Below are 17567 nucleotides of genomic sequence, written 5' to 3'. Positions count from 1 at the left end.
TCAAAATGGGCTTCTCATATATAGTGTTGGGAATATTTTTTAGATAGCATATGTCTCTTGAGGGAGGCTTAGGCTTATCATCCTAGATGGAAATTTTTTTCTTTGAAACTATTTAAGTACATGTATACTCTGACTATTGTGTAGTCTAGGTGTTTTAAGGTAGATAGTTAATAGTATGATTCCTTATTTCGATATCCTTACTGTTACTTTACTGTTACTCTCATCTGTCCTTCTGTATTTATCCTCTACTTCCTAATCAGAGCCTACTCTCATTTTCACCTTCAGATCACTTGGAAGTGTATTTTACAGTGTTTCTCCTAAGTTTTCCTCTAAGAGTTCATAATCTCAGATCTTACATTAAGGTCATTGATCTACTTTGAATTGATTTTTATGCAGCAGTGGTGATGTGGATCTAGTTTGAACCTTCTGTACACACTGATAGCCATTTCTTACAGCTCCATTTGCTGAACACACCATCTTTTCACCTATGTATTTGAGAAACTTTTAAAATGTTAATCTTCGCAATTGTAGCCAGCCACTTGATTTACTTTTAAAAGGTCTCTCAAAGTATTTTCTTATTTTATTTTTGAGATTATGATATAAATACAGCATTTCTTCATTCCATGTTCTCCATCCTCCATCTAAACTTTCATCCCCTCTTGCTCTCCTTTTTTTCCCTACTTGTTATTGCATGCACACATTGGGAACACTTACTCTATTCTGTTCCTTAATATGCCTATTTTGTGCCATTATTGCATTGTGTCTATTAATGTGGATCTGTAATATAAACAGGGATAATGATTCCTTCAATACTGCTTCTTCTGTCTAGAATTATGCCTTGGTTAGGGTTTTATTCCTGTGAATAAACACCATGACCAAGGCAAACCTGTTAAACTTAATTGGGGCTGGCTTACACTTTGAGAGGTTTAGTCCATTATCATCATGGCAGGAAGCATGGCAACATGCAGTTAGACATGGTTCTGAAGGAGCCTAGAATTCTGCATCTTGATTCAAATGGAGCCAAGAGGAGACTGTCTTGAGCCAAGAGGAGACTGTCTTCTGCAGGCAGCCATGAGAAAACTGGAATTCCACACTGGGCAAAAATTAAGCCTTGGAGTCCTCAAAACTCACTCCCACAGATACATGCTTCCTCTAACAAACCACACCTACTCCACCAAGTCCACACCTCCTAATAGTGTCACTCCTCATGAGACAAGCATTCAAACACACAAGTCTATAGTCAAACATAGCTTTATTTTTTGTGGTCTTTTGAGCTTCCAAGTAACTTTTGATGAGGATTTTATTGAATCTATTATTTACCCTCAGTACTGTGGTACTTTGAATCGGTATGACCCACATAGATGCTTTTTTTTTTTTTTTTTTTTTCTTTCAGTGCTTGGCCCATGGAGAGTGGCACTATTAGGAGGTGTTTTTTGTTTTTTTGGTTTTTTTGTTTTTTGTTTTTTTTTTTTGTTTTGTGTTTTTTTGTTGTTTGTTTTTTGAGGAAATGTGTCACTGTGGGGCAGGCTTTGAGGCATCGTATGCTCAAGCTATGCCCTATGCCCGGTGTGATGCAGTCTCCACGAGACTTGTGGGAAAAGATGTAGAACTTTCAGTTCCTTCAGCAGTACCATATCTGCCTGCATGGTTTCCATGCTTCTTGCCATGATTATAGTGAACTAAACCTCTAGAACTGCAATCCAGCCACAGTTAAGTCCCTTTATTAAAGTTTCTAAGGTCATGGTGTCCATTCACAGCAATAGAAACCCTAACTGAGAGAAGTAGGGTGGATATTTTCATATTTCAGGAGCACAGAAATTCTTTATACCACTTAAAGTTGTTTTCAGTTCTCTCTACCCTTTTACTCTATGTATCCATTTTTAGGGTTTAGGGTAGAAGAAAGGTTCTTTTTAAAGTGATCATGAATAGAGTATTTTTCCTGATTTCTTTCTCTTCAAGTTCATTATAGATATATAGAAGCTACTAGCTGGGTGTATGTTGATTGTGTATCCTGTGATATTGCTGAATGTACTTATTGGGCCTATAAGTTTTGCTGGCCTCTTGGTTTCCATCTGAGCCCTGAGTTGCTCCTGTGCCACAGTGCCCATACCCAAATACCTTCTGGAAAGAGCTGGTCTCCCAGAATTGCTGATACATCTGTGAGCACAGGTAAGGCCACCATTATCCTTTTAGTTTCTGTCTACACCCCAGAGCTGACCATGTACCACAGCTCTCCATACCCAAATTCCTCCTGGAGAGAACTGGTCTCCTAGGAGTACTGACACACAGGCTTCCAGGAGGGACAAGACAGAGTCAGAGACTGCAAGACCAGCTAATAGCAGAGATGACCAGATGGCAAGAGACAGGGCAAGAACATAAGCATCAGAAACCAAGGCTACTTAGTATCAGCAGAACCCAGTTCTCCCACCATAGTGAGTCCTGGATACCTTAACCCACCAGAAAAGCAAGGTTCCGATTTAAAATCACATATCACAATGATAATAGAGGACTTTAATAAGTACATAAATAACTCCCTTAAAAAATACAGGATAATACAGGTAAACAGCTAGAAGCCCTTAAAGAGGAAACACAAAAATCCTTTAAAGAATTATAGGAAAACACAACTAAACAGGTGAAGGAATTGACCAAAACCATCCAGGATCTAAAAATGGAAACAGAAACAATAAAGGAATCACAAAGAGAGACAAGCATGGAGATAGAAAACCTAGGAAAGAGATCAGGAATCATAGATGCAAGCATCACCAACAGAATACAAGAGATAGAAGAGAGAATCTCAGGTGCAGAAGATACCAAAGAAAACATTGACACAACAGTCAAAGAAAATGCAAAATGCAAAATCTCCTAACCCAAAACATCCAGGAAGTCCAGGACACAATGAGAAGACCAAACCAAAAGATAATAGGTATAGAAGAGAGTGAAGATTTCCAAATTAAAGAGCCAGTAAATATCTTCAACAAAATTATAGAAGAAAACTTTCCTAACCTGAAGAAAGAGATGCCCATGAACATACAAGAGGTCTACAGAAGTCCAAATAGATTGGACCAGAAAAGAAGTTCCTTCTGTGACATAATAGTTAAAACACCACATGCTCCAACAAAGGAAGAATATTAAAAGCAGTAAGGGGAATGGTCAAGTAACATATAAAGGCAGACCTATTAGAATTACACCAGACTTCTCCCCAGAGACAATGAAAGCTAGAAGATTCCTGGCAGATGTTATAAAGACCCTAAAGGAACAAAAATACCTGCCCAGGCTACCATACCCAGGAAAACTTTCAATTACCATAGATGGAGTAACCAAGATATTCCATGACAAAAATAAATTTACATAGTATCTTTCCACAAATCCAGTGCTACAAAGGTTAATAGATGGAGAAACACCAACACAAGGAGGGAAACTACCCCCTAGAAAAAGGCAGAAAGTAATCTTCTTTCAACAAACCCAAAAGAAGATAGTCACACAAACATAAAAATGACATCAAAAGGAACAGAAAGCAATAATCACTATTTGTTAGTATCTCTTAACATCAATGGACTCAATTCACCAATAAAAAGGCATAAATTAATTGATTGGATACATAAACAGGACCCAACATTTTGCTGCATACAGAAAAAGCACCTCTGTGTCAAAGACAGACACTACCTCTGAGTAAAGGGCTGGAAAACAATTTTCGAAGCAAATGGTCACAAGAAACAAGCTGGAGTAGCCATTCTAATGTTGAATAAAAGCGACTTTCAACCAAAAGTTATCAAAAAGGAAGGACACTTCATACTCATCAAAGGAAAAATCTACCAAGAAGAACTCTCAGTTCTGAACATCTATGTTCCAAATACAAGGGCACCCACATTCATAAAAGCAACTTTATTAAAGCTCAAAGCACATATCGCACTTCACACAATAATAGTGGGAGACTTCAATACCCCACTCTCATCAGTGCACAGATTATGGAAACACAAACTAAGCAGAGACACAGAGAAACTAACAGAAATTATGAACCAAATGGATTTAACAGATATATATAGAATTTCATCCTAAAACAAAAGAATATACCTTCTTCTTAGCACCTCATTGTACCCTCTCCAAAACTGACCAAATAATCGGTCACAAACAGACCTCAAAAGATACAAGAAGCTTGAAATAATCCCATGCATCCTATCAGATCACAACAGACTAAGGCTGGTCTTCAATAGCAACAAAAACAACTGAAAACCCACATAAACATGGAAGCTGAATAACACCCTACTCAATGACAACTTGGTCAAGAAAGAAATAAAGAAATCAAAGACATTTTAGAATTTAATGAAAATGAAGGCACATCATACCCAAGCTTATGGGATACAATGAAAGCAGTCCTAAGAGGAAAACTCAGCTCTGTGTGCCTCCAAAAAGAAACTGAAGGGAGCATACCCTAGCAGCTTAACAGCACACCTGAAAGATCTAGAACAAAAAGAAGCAAATATACTCAAGAAGAGTAGACAGCAGGAAATATCAAATTCAGGGCTGAAATCAACCAAGTGGAAACAAAAAGAAATCAACAAAGCCAGGAGCTGGTTCTTTGAGAACATCAATAATATGGATAAACCCTTAGCTAGACTAAGCAGAGGGCACAGAGACAGAATCAAAATTAATAAAATAAGAAATCAAAAGGGAGATATAACAACAGAAACTGAGGAAATTAAAAAAAAAATCATCAGATCCTACTATAAAAGCCTATATTCAACAAAACTAGAAACTCTGGATGAAATGGACATTTTTCTAGACAGATACCAGATACCAAAGTTAAATCAGGATCACCATCTAAACAGTCCTATAACCCCTAAAGAAGTAGAATCAGTCATTAAAAGTCTCCCACCATAAAAAAGAAAAAATACTCTTCAAACTATTCCACAGAATAGAAACAGAAGGAAGACTACTGTTCTATGAAGCCACAATTACACTGAGTTTTCTTCTTTGAAGATGGAATGGTTTCTGTCTAATAAGGAACTTGTTACAATTTCCTTTCATAGAGGACATCATAAGAGATATTTTATCTACTTCTATCATGTTTAACATTCCAATTAGATTTTAAAAACTCATTGAGAGCATATTACTTTAACTTCAGAAGATATGTATATTTAAGAGGCATTTGACTAATATAAATTATTTTTACGACTTAAAAAATGTCAATACTGAGTTGTATATTTTAAAATAAATTTTATTAATTTAATAAAAAAGAAAAGAACAAAAAGAAAGAGAAAAGATTTTTATTTTGGTGGAATCTTTAGTGTCTTTAATGGATAGGATCATATCACATGCAAATAAGGATGATTTAATTTCTTCCTTTTCTACCTGTAACCTTTTTTTTTCTCTTTCTCTTGCTTTATTGCTTTGCTAAGATATGAAGCACTATATTGAATGAGCACAAAGAGAAGCCACCCCTGTATCAGTTCAGATATTGACATAATTTTGGCTGTAGATTTGTCCTATTTAACCTTTATTATATTAAGCCATGGTCTTTGATTCCTAATCTTCAGAGCTTTGGCCCTCATAAAACAAAAGGGGAAAAACACTATCAGGCTTATTCTATTAAGCTAGTATCACTCTGATACGAAAATAAGATAAAGACATTTGAAAAAGGAAACTCTAAATTTCTCCAATGAAAATAGAGAGAAAATTCAATAAAATATTTGCAAACTGGATTTTTTAGCATATTAAAAAGATTATGCACCATGATCATGCTGAATTCTTTCCAGGGAAGCAAATATAGTTCAACATATGCTGCTCATTGAATATAATAGGGCACATAAGTGGACACGGGGACTGAAATCGATTAATAATCTGCAGTAGATGCAGAAAAGGCTTTTGACAAGGTCCACTATTGCTTCCTGATAAAAACCCTGACTTCGTCAATGGGTTATGCAAGAATGTATTATTCAGTTTCCATGTAATTCTATAACTTCTGTGATTTCTGTTGCTGTGATTTCTAATTTTATTTTACTATATATGACAAAATATTAGAAATTATTACTTTTCAAATTTTCTTTAATTTTGGAGAATTTCATGTCAACAATGATATGTGTTCACTGACATGCCACATCTCACTCTCTAACTTCCCCCATATTTTCTCTAACATGTTCCTTCCCAACATCGTGTCCTTTTCTATATTAATCCACTAAGTTTTATTGGTGTTGCCTGTATATGAATACATGTGGGACTATCCGTTGGAGCATGGTAAAACTACCAGCGCCCAAATCCTCAGTAAAAGGGTGTGTCTGTTCCCCAGCAATCATCCACTGTACATAGCTTTTTGATGAGCGATGGGAACAAAATTTAATATCATCTACCTCACCTATGCTGGAAATTTGATGCTGGCTTACTGATTGTGGGCTTTGTGCTAATAACCACAGATGCTGTGAGTTCCTGACCAGAAGATCTCCATCCTGCTCACTAACTTTTACACTGCCAGAAGATGCTATCTACATATTATTGGTAAGAAATGATATCAAGGATTTTACACAGCACTGCTACCTGTATACCACAATACAATATCAGCCTGCTAGGGCAGATGTGCCCATTGCTCCAAAAGTTTAATAACTACTATGAACAACTGACCATTTTCTTATCGTATTTGAGGTCTTTCCACAAGAGGGAGTTTCCCTGGTTAGGTTAATTCACACATATTTCCCCCCCCCCCCCGTGGCTAATGTGGATAGGGCTATTTCTCTTATTTCTTTTTCAGTGTATTTATCATTATATATAAAAAGAGTGCTGATTTTTCTGTTGTGATTTTGTACCTCAACTCTACAATAAAAATATACACTCTACAACATGCAATTAGAAAACAGGGACTATCTTTCTAATAGTTCTAAGAAATATACTTTACCAAGAAAATAGACACCACTTCAGGTTAAAGTGATGGGAAAAACTTATTCTGCACAATTGGAGCCAGGAAACATGTAGAATACCTAGTTTAATATCTGACAAAACAGACCCCAAATCAAAATTAGTCAAAAGTGTAGTAACTTCATACTCATTCAAATAATAGTATGACAAGAAGATATTATGATTCTAGACACACACCCACACAGAGAGAGAGAGAGAGAGAGAGAGAGATTAACCCTGCCCATTTCTCACTCTCTCTCTCTCCTCTCTCTTATACACACACACACACACACACACACACACACACACACACTCACACACACAGAGACAAAAACACAGAGATACAGACAGACAGAAAAAGACAGACAAAGAATTTAAATCCACACATTAATCCAAGTGACATGAATAGCCAACTATAACCAATATTAGGTAGCAAATAAACAGATCCAGACACCACAAATCAAATGGCACTAACAAATATCTACAAAGATTTCCACCAAAGTACTAAAGAAAACATATTTTCCTAGTAGCCCATGGAACTTTCTCCAAAATTATTTGAATGTTAGAAAACAAATCGTCTTAACAAATACAGAATTTTTAAGTAATTTCATTTTTGTCTAACAACAATGAAATAAGGCTACAGATAAACAGCAGTTGAAACCACAGAAAGTAAATAAACTCATGAAAATTAGATAACACACTATTGAATAATAATTTGGTCAATGAAATCAAGAAGGAAATAATAATTCATACAATTAAATTAATGAAAAATACAACATTCCAAAATTTATGGATGACAATGAAGGCAATCATGAGAGGTAACTTTATGACACTAAGATCCTATACCAAGACATTTAAGTGATCCCAAACTGATTACTTAATGGTGTAATGAAGGGACTTGGAAAAATAGCAATCCAAACACAAAAATGTAGATGGAACAGAGTACCAAAAATCAGAGATGAAATTCATGAAAAAGAACAAACGTAACACAAGAATCAATGAAATGAGGAATTTTTTCTTTTGAAAATACAAGCAAAATTGACAAACATTTGGCCATATTAAACAAGAGAAAGAAGACTCAAATTAACATAATTAGGAGTGAAAATTTAACCTTTACAACTGATATCAATAAAAGAATAAATAAAAGCATACTTTGAAAATATATATTATGCATTTTGAAAACTACTTTCAAAATGGATGAAACTTTAAATGAATTAAACAAACAAAAATTGAAGCCCAATGAAAGAAGTAATTTTAACAGGTCTATAACCAGCATTAAATTGAAGCAATAATTATAAGTTTTTTGAAAATCTCCCAACTAATGTGACCCAAACCACATAAATTGATTGTAGAATTCTATCAGGATGGCAAAGAGGAATTAGCATTAATATTACTCAAATTACTCCATGAAACTTAAAAGGGAAGAAAAGTTCCCAAACTCATTTTATGATGCTGGTATCATTATCATAATGCCAAAACAGAAGAAGGCAAGCAAAATCAAACAAAGAAACAAACAGCAAAAAAGACAAAAGAAAATTGCAGATAGATCTTGATGGTATGTACAGATGTAAAACTTAAAAAAAAATGGCAAATCATTTTGACACTCAGATTGAAGAGATCATTCATTATGACCAAAAGAGTTCGATACTAGACATTCAGGGATGGCTCAATATGCATAAATCAATAAATTATTTTTTCAAACCATAAAGTTCCTTTGACAAAATCCACCATCCCTTCCTGATAAAAGTCCAAGTAACTGCACATGGAGGAAATTTACCTAAATATAATAAAGCCTGTATATATATAATAACGATCATGCTAATAAAGAAAAATTCAGAGTTTCCACTAAGATCAAAGAAAAGGAAAGTGTCTATTCTCTCCACTCCTTTCTAATATAGTGTTTGAAGTCTTATCTAGAGCAATAAAAGAAAAGAAGAAAACAAAAGGGCACTCAGAAAAATAAATGAGAAATCCTTGTTTGCAAATGATAGGTTATTTTTTATAGAAGAGACTCTAGATAAATCAATTTGATTATTTTGTCTTTGCTATAATTATACCATCAGTGGTCATCCTTTGTAATTTTAATATTTCTCTAGAAGTACAAAAATATTGTGTTTTAATCTCACATTGAAAAGGAAGGATCATGAACCATAGTTTAGACCTCTAATCTGTGTGCTGCCTGTATGTGGTGAGAACAAGGTTACTGACTTTCATTGAATAACATGCATCAGAATTTAGACATCTATGCTTATGTTATTTAAATACACACTGATTGAATCCTATGTCTGCATTCTTTTTTTTTTTTTTTTTTTTTTTACTGTTTTTAAAAAGAATTGTTTATTTACTGAACCTGGGGCATATTAGATACACAACCAATTTTAAATTTACATCTTTTAATTCAATTCTGAAGTGTTTTCACACACACACACAAAAAAAAAAATTGGCATGCAACAGCTGCCCTAGGTGAAAGTCACCTTACCAACAAACTGCTGCAAGGATATCATCGAAGGTTGAAAAATTATTTGTCCTGAACATGAAAACCTGTAACAATTTAAATTAAATTTATAAAACTTGTTACTTGTAGTTTTCCCCTTGCAAGATCCAAAAAGAAAAATAAAATATCCAGGTAACTAACAGACAATAGTTACCACATAATCCTGGACCGCCCACACCCAAAGCAGAGTGCCTTTCATTAAACCCATCATCAGAGAGACAGTCTCTTCATTTTATATAAACAAAACTGACATGTGCCAAAAAAGACCCCAGAGGACAAACAAACCCTAGTGCTGACACTGAAGACCAGGGCCCAAAGGCCACTGACTAAAAAGACATCAGTGGCTGCCTATCACTGCAAGCAACCCCAGAGGCTTAACCCTTCTGCTTGAGAAGTGCAGACTTCCAGTGAGGGAGGAACTGGATCTTCCTAAGTGCCAACAAGGGACAGACTCTGCAGCACACAGGACAGCAGTCTGTTCCAACACCTGGGAAACTGGATTCAAAGAACGGCTAAGTTATTGGCTGCTTGTTCAATTCAATTAGAGGTGATTCAGTTCTAAGGTTCAATATAAAACTTTAGGGGGAAGAGTTTTGATGAGTCTTTAAATCGAGCTCAAGAGAAAGCATGAGTGCCCACCCTGGTAACAGGCCCCATCAGGACTCTCCACCCTGAGGCGGGGCCACAGGGTCAAGATTCAGACTGCTGTTGCTGTAATAACAAAATGAGCCTCTGATGATGAACCAAGGGACTACTAGAATGCAGTTAGTTAACAAGTATTGTCAGGCTGTGGGCTACTTCCTGGATGAACTGCATTTTATTATGAAAACCAAAGGTAAAAACATAATAAAGACCATAGTCCCATACAGCATTAACAGCCTCTGGATTCTTGGAAGGGCCTATATAATGGGGCTCCTTTCAAGTAAGAATTATAGGCCAATCAAATGTCAAATTTTCACTCTAACTCTCTTAAACAGGTTTTCCCCAACACCTACTAATCACAAAGAAACATAAGTCATGAACGTTCAGAAAATAAAAATGTATAAACTAATGACATTATTATGACCAAGGTGTTTGGTAAACAAGTAAATCATGAATTTGGGATCAACAGGAAAAGGCCTTTTAAACAACCCTCCGGACTTCAAAAAATCTCTTCAGGTAGTAGATCTGTCCCAATGTCATGGCAACTAGAACAAGAGCTTCGAAGAAGGACCAAAGGACCACTCTGCTGTTTGTGTTGTCATTGATGGCTCTGTGTATTCTCTCCCGGACTTCCATGTACTCCTGTTCGTGCTTTACGGCTGTCATTGCCACTGCCAGCTCATTAATCATTTCTTCTAGCTTGTTCTGATGAGCTTCTGTCTCCATGTCTTGTCCTTTGGGAGCCTCCCCAATGTCAATGGTGAACATTACTATCTTTGGAGTCATAGTGGACATCCTATTGCTAAAGCAGAACTTGTATGTCCCATCCATGTGGGCTGCAAATGTGTACTTCCCGCTGGACTCCCGGTCTCCTTTATAGATTCCTTTATTATCTGGTCCTGTGATCTCCACGTCGATGTCCAGGAAGCCGCCCTCCGCCACCTCGAAGATGAGGCCCATCTTGGTGCCGGAGGTGACCCGCTCGAAGAAGCACTCCTCGGCGTGCGCGTCGATGCTGACAAAGTAGCCCGAGGCCGTGGCCAGCAGCGCGGCCAGCAGCGCCAGCAGCTCGGCGAGCGTCACCATGGTGCGGGACGGGCCGACGCCGGGACGCGGACTGCGGCCTCCGGAGCCGCCGCCACCGCTGCCGCCTCAGCCGCCCGCCGCCTCAGCCTATGTCTGCATTCTTAACCTATATACTTTATATTCATTCATAAGTCTGAGTTCTTTTCCTATATGCTGTATTTTTATTGTTCAATGGTTACTTCTTTAGTATATAATATCAGGCAATCTATTTAAAGTATAGGCTTTAATAATTCCCCAGATTAGGTTTCACAATATACAGTTCCCATAGGAAGGCAGATGAATAAATATATAGGTGATATGGAGTGTCAAGAAGAAGAGAAAGTAGGGTAGGGAGGAGCGTTTGTGGAAGGGAACAGAATTGTGGGTCAAGGAAGGTTTTGTAATGTGTGATTAATTTTCATTAATAATATAGAGAAAGTCAGAAGGCTATCTTGGTAAAAGTTTCTCCTGACACGCTAGCAACTGAAAAAGTACCAGTTGGCAATATGACTACCACCGAGACCGCCATTCAGTAGGATGTGGGATGCATCCAGGTCATCCATACAAAAGGCAGTCAAAATGTCAGGCTTGATTTTCAACAATTGGTGCTGGCACAACTGGTTGTTATCATGTAGAAGAATGCGAATCGATCATTCTTATCTCCTTGTACTAAGGTCAAATCTAAATGGATCAAAGAACTTCACATAAAACCAGAGACACTGAAACTTATAGAGGAGAAAGTGGGGGAAAGCCTTGAAGATATGGGCACAGGGGAAAAATTCCTGAACAGAACAGCAATGGCTTGTGCTGTAAGATCGAGAATTGACAAATGGGACCTAATGAAACTCCAAAGTTTCTGCAAGGCAAAAGACACCGTCAATAAGACAAAGAGACCACCAACAGATTGGGAAAGGATCTTTACCTATCCTAAATCAGATAGGGGACTAATATCCAACATATATAAAGAACTCAAGAAGGTGGATTTCAGAAAATCAAATAACCCCATTAAAAAATGGGGCTCAGAACTGAACAAAGAATTCTCACCTGAGGAATACCGAATGGCAGAGAAGCACCTGAAAAAATGTTCAACATCCTTAATCATCAGGGAAATGCAAATCAAAACAACCCTGAGATTCCACCTCACACCAGTCAGAATGTCTAAGATCAAAAATTCAGGTGACAGCAGATGCTGGCGAGGATGTGGAGAAAGAGGAACACTCCTCCATTGTTGGTGGGATTGCAGGCTTGTACAACCACTCTGGAAATCCGTCTGGCGGTTCCTCAGAAAATTGGACATAGTACTACCAGAGGATCCAGCAATACCTCTCCTGGGCATATATCCAGAAGATGCCCCAACTGGTAAGAAGGACACATGCTCCACTATGTTCATAGCAGCCTTATTTATAATAGCCAGAAGCTGGAAAGAACCCAGATGCCCCTCAACAGAGGAATGGATACAGAAAATGTGGTACATCTACACAATGGAGTACTATTCAGCTATTAAAAAGAATGAATTTATGAAATTCCTAGCCAAATGGATGGACCTGGAGGGCATCATCCTGAGTGAGGTAACACATTCACAAAGGAACTCACACAATATGTACTCACTGATAAGTGGATATTAGCCCAAAACCTAGGATACCCAAGATATAAGATACAATTTCCTAAACACATGAAACTCAAGAAAAATGAAGACTGAAGTGTGGACACTATGCCCCTCCTTAGAAGTGGGAACAAAACACCCTTCGAAGGAGTTACAGAGACAAAGTTTGGAGCTGAGATGAAAGGATGGACCATGTAGAGACTGCCTTATCCAGGGATCCACCCCATAATCAGCATCCAAACGCTGACACCATTGCATACACTAGCAAGATTTTATCGAAAGGACCCAGATGTAGCTGTCTCTTGTGAGACTATGCCGGGGCCTAGCAAACACAGAAGTGGATGCCCACAGTCAGCTAATGGATGGATCACAGGGCTCCCAATGGAGGAGCTAGAGAAAGTACCCAAGGAGCTAAAGGGATCTGCAACCCTATAGGTGGATCAACATTATGAACTAACCAGTACCCCAGAGCTCTTGACTCTAGCTGCATATGTATCAAAAGATGTCCTAGTCGGCCATCACTGGAAAGAGAGGCCCATTGGACACACAAACTTTATATGCCCCAGTACAGGGGAATGCCAAGGCCAAAAAGGGGGAGTGGGCAGGTAGGGGAGTGGGGGTGGGTGGGTATGGGGGACTTTTGGTATAGCATTGGAAATGTAAATGAGCTAAATACCTAATAAAAAATGGAAAGAAAAAAAAAGAAAAGAAAGAGGGAGGGCTGGAGAGATGGTTCAGGGGTTAAGAGCACTGTTTGCTCTTGCAGAGGTCCTGAGTTCATTTCTCACGACCACATGGTGTCACAGCCATCTATAATGAGATCTAATACCCTCTTTTGGCACATAGGTATGCATGTGAATATGTAGAAAATAAATAAGTAAAGTCTTTTTAAAAAAGAAAAAAAAAGTCAGGCTTGGTGACTGAAATGAGGGTATTCTCACGTTCTGTGAGCCATACAGGCAGCTCTCATGGATTTTTAGGCACATATACTATATAGAGAGACTAATCACTATCTTTAAAGGGTGACCCTATATCTAATAATGTAGATTCCAAAATGTAAATAATTAGGCTAAAGTAGGGTACATACACAATTTATTAACTAAACCAGGAGGGTTTTTTTTATGTGGAAATGAATACTTGGCTTAATCGTGGAGGAAAACTCCATAGATAATATTCTAAGGAAATTAAATTGAATATTAACCCCAATGCAAGGAGAAAAAGTGGAAGCTACTTCTGGGGTAGAAACAGAAAGGCAGTAGATTGCTTGTACCAGATGCATTCCATATGCTGTGCACCTGTCCTCACCTTGGTCTCTGCCCCAGGACACTGACCTAGAAGCAAATCTTTAATAAGTTCATGTATCCTACCGGGTTAAAGTGAGTTCAGCCAAAGGGAGGTCCAACTGGAGATGGAAGGAAGAAGAATTCACTCCTCTAGTGCCTTTCATTAGAGTCACCTCCAAAGAAGGTGACCCTGCTCCCAGGCATCCTGCTGCCCTGGCCCTTTCTCCTCTAGGTTCTCATAACCTTGCTCTTCCCCAGTCCCATTAGAATTGGAGCTAACAACATGTTCTGAGACCAGCCCAGGGTTCCCGTATTACCCCTCAGGCATCCCCTAACTCCCTACCTGCAATTTTGTGGTTAGTCATTTTTTTGTAAATAAGTTCTTCTTGTACTATCCTAATTTGACTGTGCCATCTGTTCCTATGAGGAGAGAACCTGGCACACTGGCCATCCCTGGAGGTATTTCTAGAAATGAATCATGGCAAGATGTGCCTAGCAAATGGGAGCTTAGACACAAGTCCCTTGGAATGTCCTCCATTAATCATAATGGCCATTAATTTCTTATAAGAACAAAGAAAAGCAAAAAGGAGCCATTTTTTCCTGATTCCCTTTAAACTTAGGAATTCATTAAGCAGCCTTTGAAGGTAGGTGTTCACAACAAATCTTAAAATATGATGTTTTAGCCACAGCTTGAAAGGAGTTTTATATTTCAAAATTGGTTATCAGGTGCCTTTACAGTGAGGCATCTTCAGCAAAGGCAGCTCCAGCTTGTCTTTGCCTGTCAAAGAGGTCCCCTTATTTGCACACCACTGAAAGATTTCAACCTCAAGAAGGGGGCAGAGAAAAGACACAGCCAGTTGCTCTGTGATGTTGAAAGGGGTGAATCAGAACAAGAATAAATCAAAAATGGTTCCTTAAAATGTCAAAGTGAACAAGAAACAAAACGTGGTGCTGAATGAAATCCAAAATGCTTTATGAACATGTTTTGGATCATTAGGATGGAATGCTTTGTTTCAATGACCTTGTAAAACCAAAGTATCTTAGAAACTGCCTGTGTATCACTTCACAGTGTCCTGGGGGAGAGAGGGACAAGGAAGGGATAGCAGGTGTTTATTATAGCAAAGAACTATACTGTGGCAAGAGACATGCCCTGAAAGTTTAGTCTTTAAAGTTTCATACCCCAAGCTCTTAGCAGGGTACCTAGCAATGCTGCAGAGATTCATAAATGCTTATCAGGTAAATAAACAACAGATGAAGTAAACAATAACAAATGGGTCTCTGGATACAGAGGATACCACACCACCCACAGGTTGCCATTTATAAATGGAATTAAATTGGTGGAGAGAATTAGAACAGCTAGATTGCCTGCCATTGTGTAACCTAAACAAATGGTTGCTTCTCTGATATTTTTCAAATTCAACATGTTGTGTCAAATGAATAGTTTCATTAACAAGTCATCATATTACCATATTTTTGTGATAATTTGCTTCCAATTGAATATGCTGAATGAAGGCTGGTTTTTTTTTTTTTTTTTTTTTTTGACTAATGAGATTAAAACTCGTTTTATTGTCAGATTTTGGGAGAAGAATTTAACACCATTCCAAAGGACAAATGGTTATACCATAAAGAATAGACAAATCAAAACTAGGAATGATAGGTAGGTAGATAGATAGATAGATAGATACATACATACATACATACATACATACATGCATGCATGCATGCATGATTGATAGATAGATAGATAGATAGATAGATAGATAGATAGATAGATAGATAGGTAGGTAGGTAGATAGATGGATAGATGGATAGATAGATAGAAAGATAAGATAGATAGATAACAAAAGATGTCTAGCAGTATTTAAGGGCAAATACTGCCCAGCCTCAACATTGGTACTGGAGGCAATTCTAAGGCAGAGAAGTGGTAGGGAGGGTTAGTGAAAGAAGACTGGATTTTTCTCTTTATTCTTCTTATAAATTCAGTCAGTGGCTCTGGATCTCAGATTATAGAGACTTCCCTCCCCAATTCACTTGTCTCCATTCACATTTCCTGTAGGACAAATAGGATGAAGTGAATCACTTCTCTTCAAAGTATCAATATAGAGCAATTTCTATATCAACAAATTCCATACATCAGAAAAGAGTTAGCATGGAAGAATACATGTGTTGTTCTTTGTTTCTTAGTTTTAAAACACTACAAGAAGTGCTTGCTGACAGGAGCCTGATACACTTGTCTCCTGAGAGGCTTTGCCAGAGCCTGACAAATACAGAGGCAGATGCTCACAGTCAAGCATTGGACTGAGCACTGGGTCCCCAATGGAGGAGTTAGAGAAAGGACTGAAGGAGCTGAAGAAGTTTGTGACTCCATGGGAAGAACAACAACCTCAACCCAACAGACCCCCCCCCCCCAGAGCTCCCAGAGTCTAAACCATCAAAGAGTACACATGGAAAGACCCATGGCTCCAGCTGCTTGTGTAGCAGAAGATAGCATTGGCCAGCATCAGTGGATGGAGAGGCCCTTGGTACTGTGAAGGCTTGATGCCCCGGTGTAGGAAAGTGCCAGGTTGGGGAGTCCAGAGTGGGTGGGTGAACACCCTCATAGAAGCAGCGGGAGAGGAATGGGGGAGGGAGTTTCCAGAGGGGAGACCGGGAAAGGGGATAACATTTGATGTGTAAATTAATAAAATATCCAACATCCATTCTAACATGATTCTAATGTGAAACAAATCCTAGAATATTGTCAATGAGCTTTTATAGTTATAAAGTAAGAAAAAATACCAACTCATACATAATTTATCAATAGGTAGGTCTATATAAACTATTTGTGCAAAAATTATTATTATTATTATTATTATTATTATTATTATTATCTAACTGTCTTTGCTTAATTTGACTTTTAAAATAAAAATCAGTCATATAATTTAAAATTGGGAGCAACTAGTAAATCTCATTTTCCACAAATAAAATGTTCTTAAATTACAAGCCAAGTAATTACAAGATTCTACAGCATAAAAATTATCTTACTTATTGCCTCCATGTCCTTCTAAAAATCCAGGTTTTGTATATTTGACTCTTTGGAAGCCCAGAAACCTTTATTACCTTCTTTTTTTGTATCACCATAGGAACTGGGTGCACTAATGTATTCATAATATCTATGTATGTAAGACCCCAAGTCCATCTTCAGCAGGTAATTCAACTATAGCCAGTGAAACAGTTTCTTTGCTCCAATTATCTGAGTAATTTAAGTACATAGAATCAATCTGAGTTTATACCCAGTGCTAATGCTCTAACCATTTTCTTCCTCCTGTCTGAATGATAAAAATTTTAAAGGAGCAAAAAAAAGCATTAAATGAATATATTTTGTGGTCGTTTGAAGGTCTGTAATGAGAGCGAGAAATACATAATTGAACATAGAGTAGTACAAGGTAAGTCATCAGTGTAATAGATTGGAACACACATTCGCATAAAGCAATAAACTGGAACACTCTCCTATGAGGTCAGGTGTGTTGCTTTGAAGTCAGACTGCAATTTGCCTTCCCTAGGACAGAGCCTTCTTATGATTGCACATGCTCATTGATCTGGAGCTGTTTAATGAGGC

General features: G+C 37.7%; 1 pseudogene; it reads right to left on the bottom strand.

Moving 5' to 3' along the window:
* Window positions 9201-11175, bottom strand: Gm10698 (predicted gene 10698; annotated as a pseudogene).

Source organism: Mus musculus, chromosome 9, assembly GCF_000001635.26.
Source record: "Mus musculus strain C57BL/6J chromosome 9, GRCm38.p6 C57BL/6J".
Classification (NCBI taxonomy): Eukaryota; Metazoa; Chordata; class Mammalia; order Rodentia; family Muridae; genus Mus; species Mus musculus.
The sequence above is the reverse complement of the archived record's forward strand: the minus strand, read 5'-3'. Positions and strand labels throughout refer to the sequence as shown.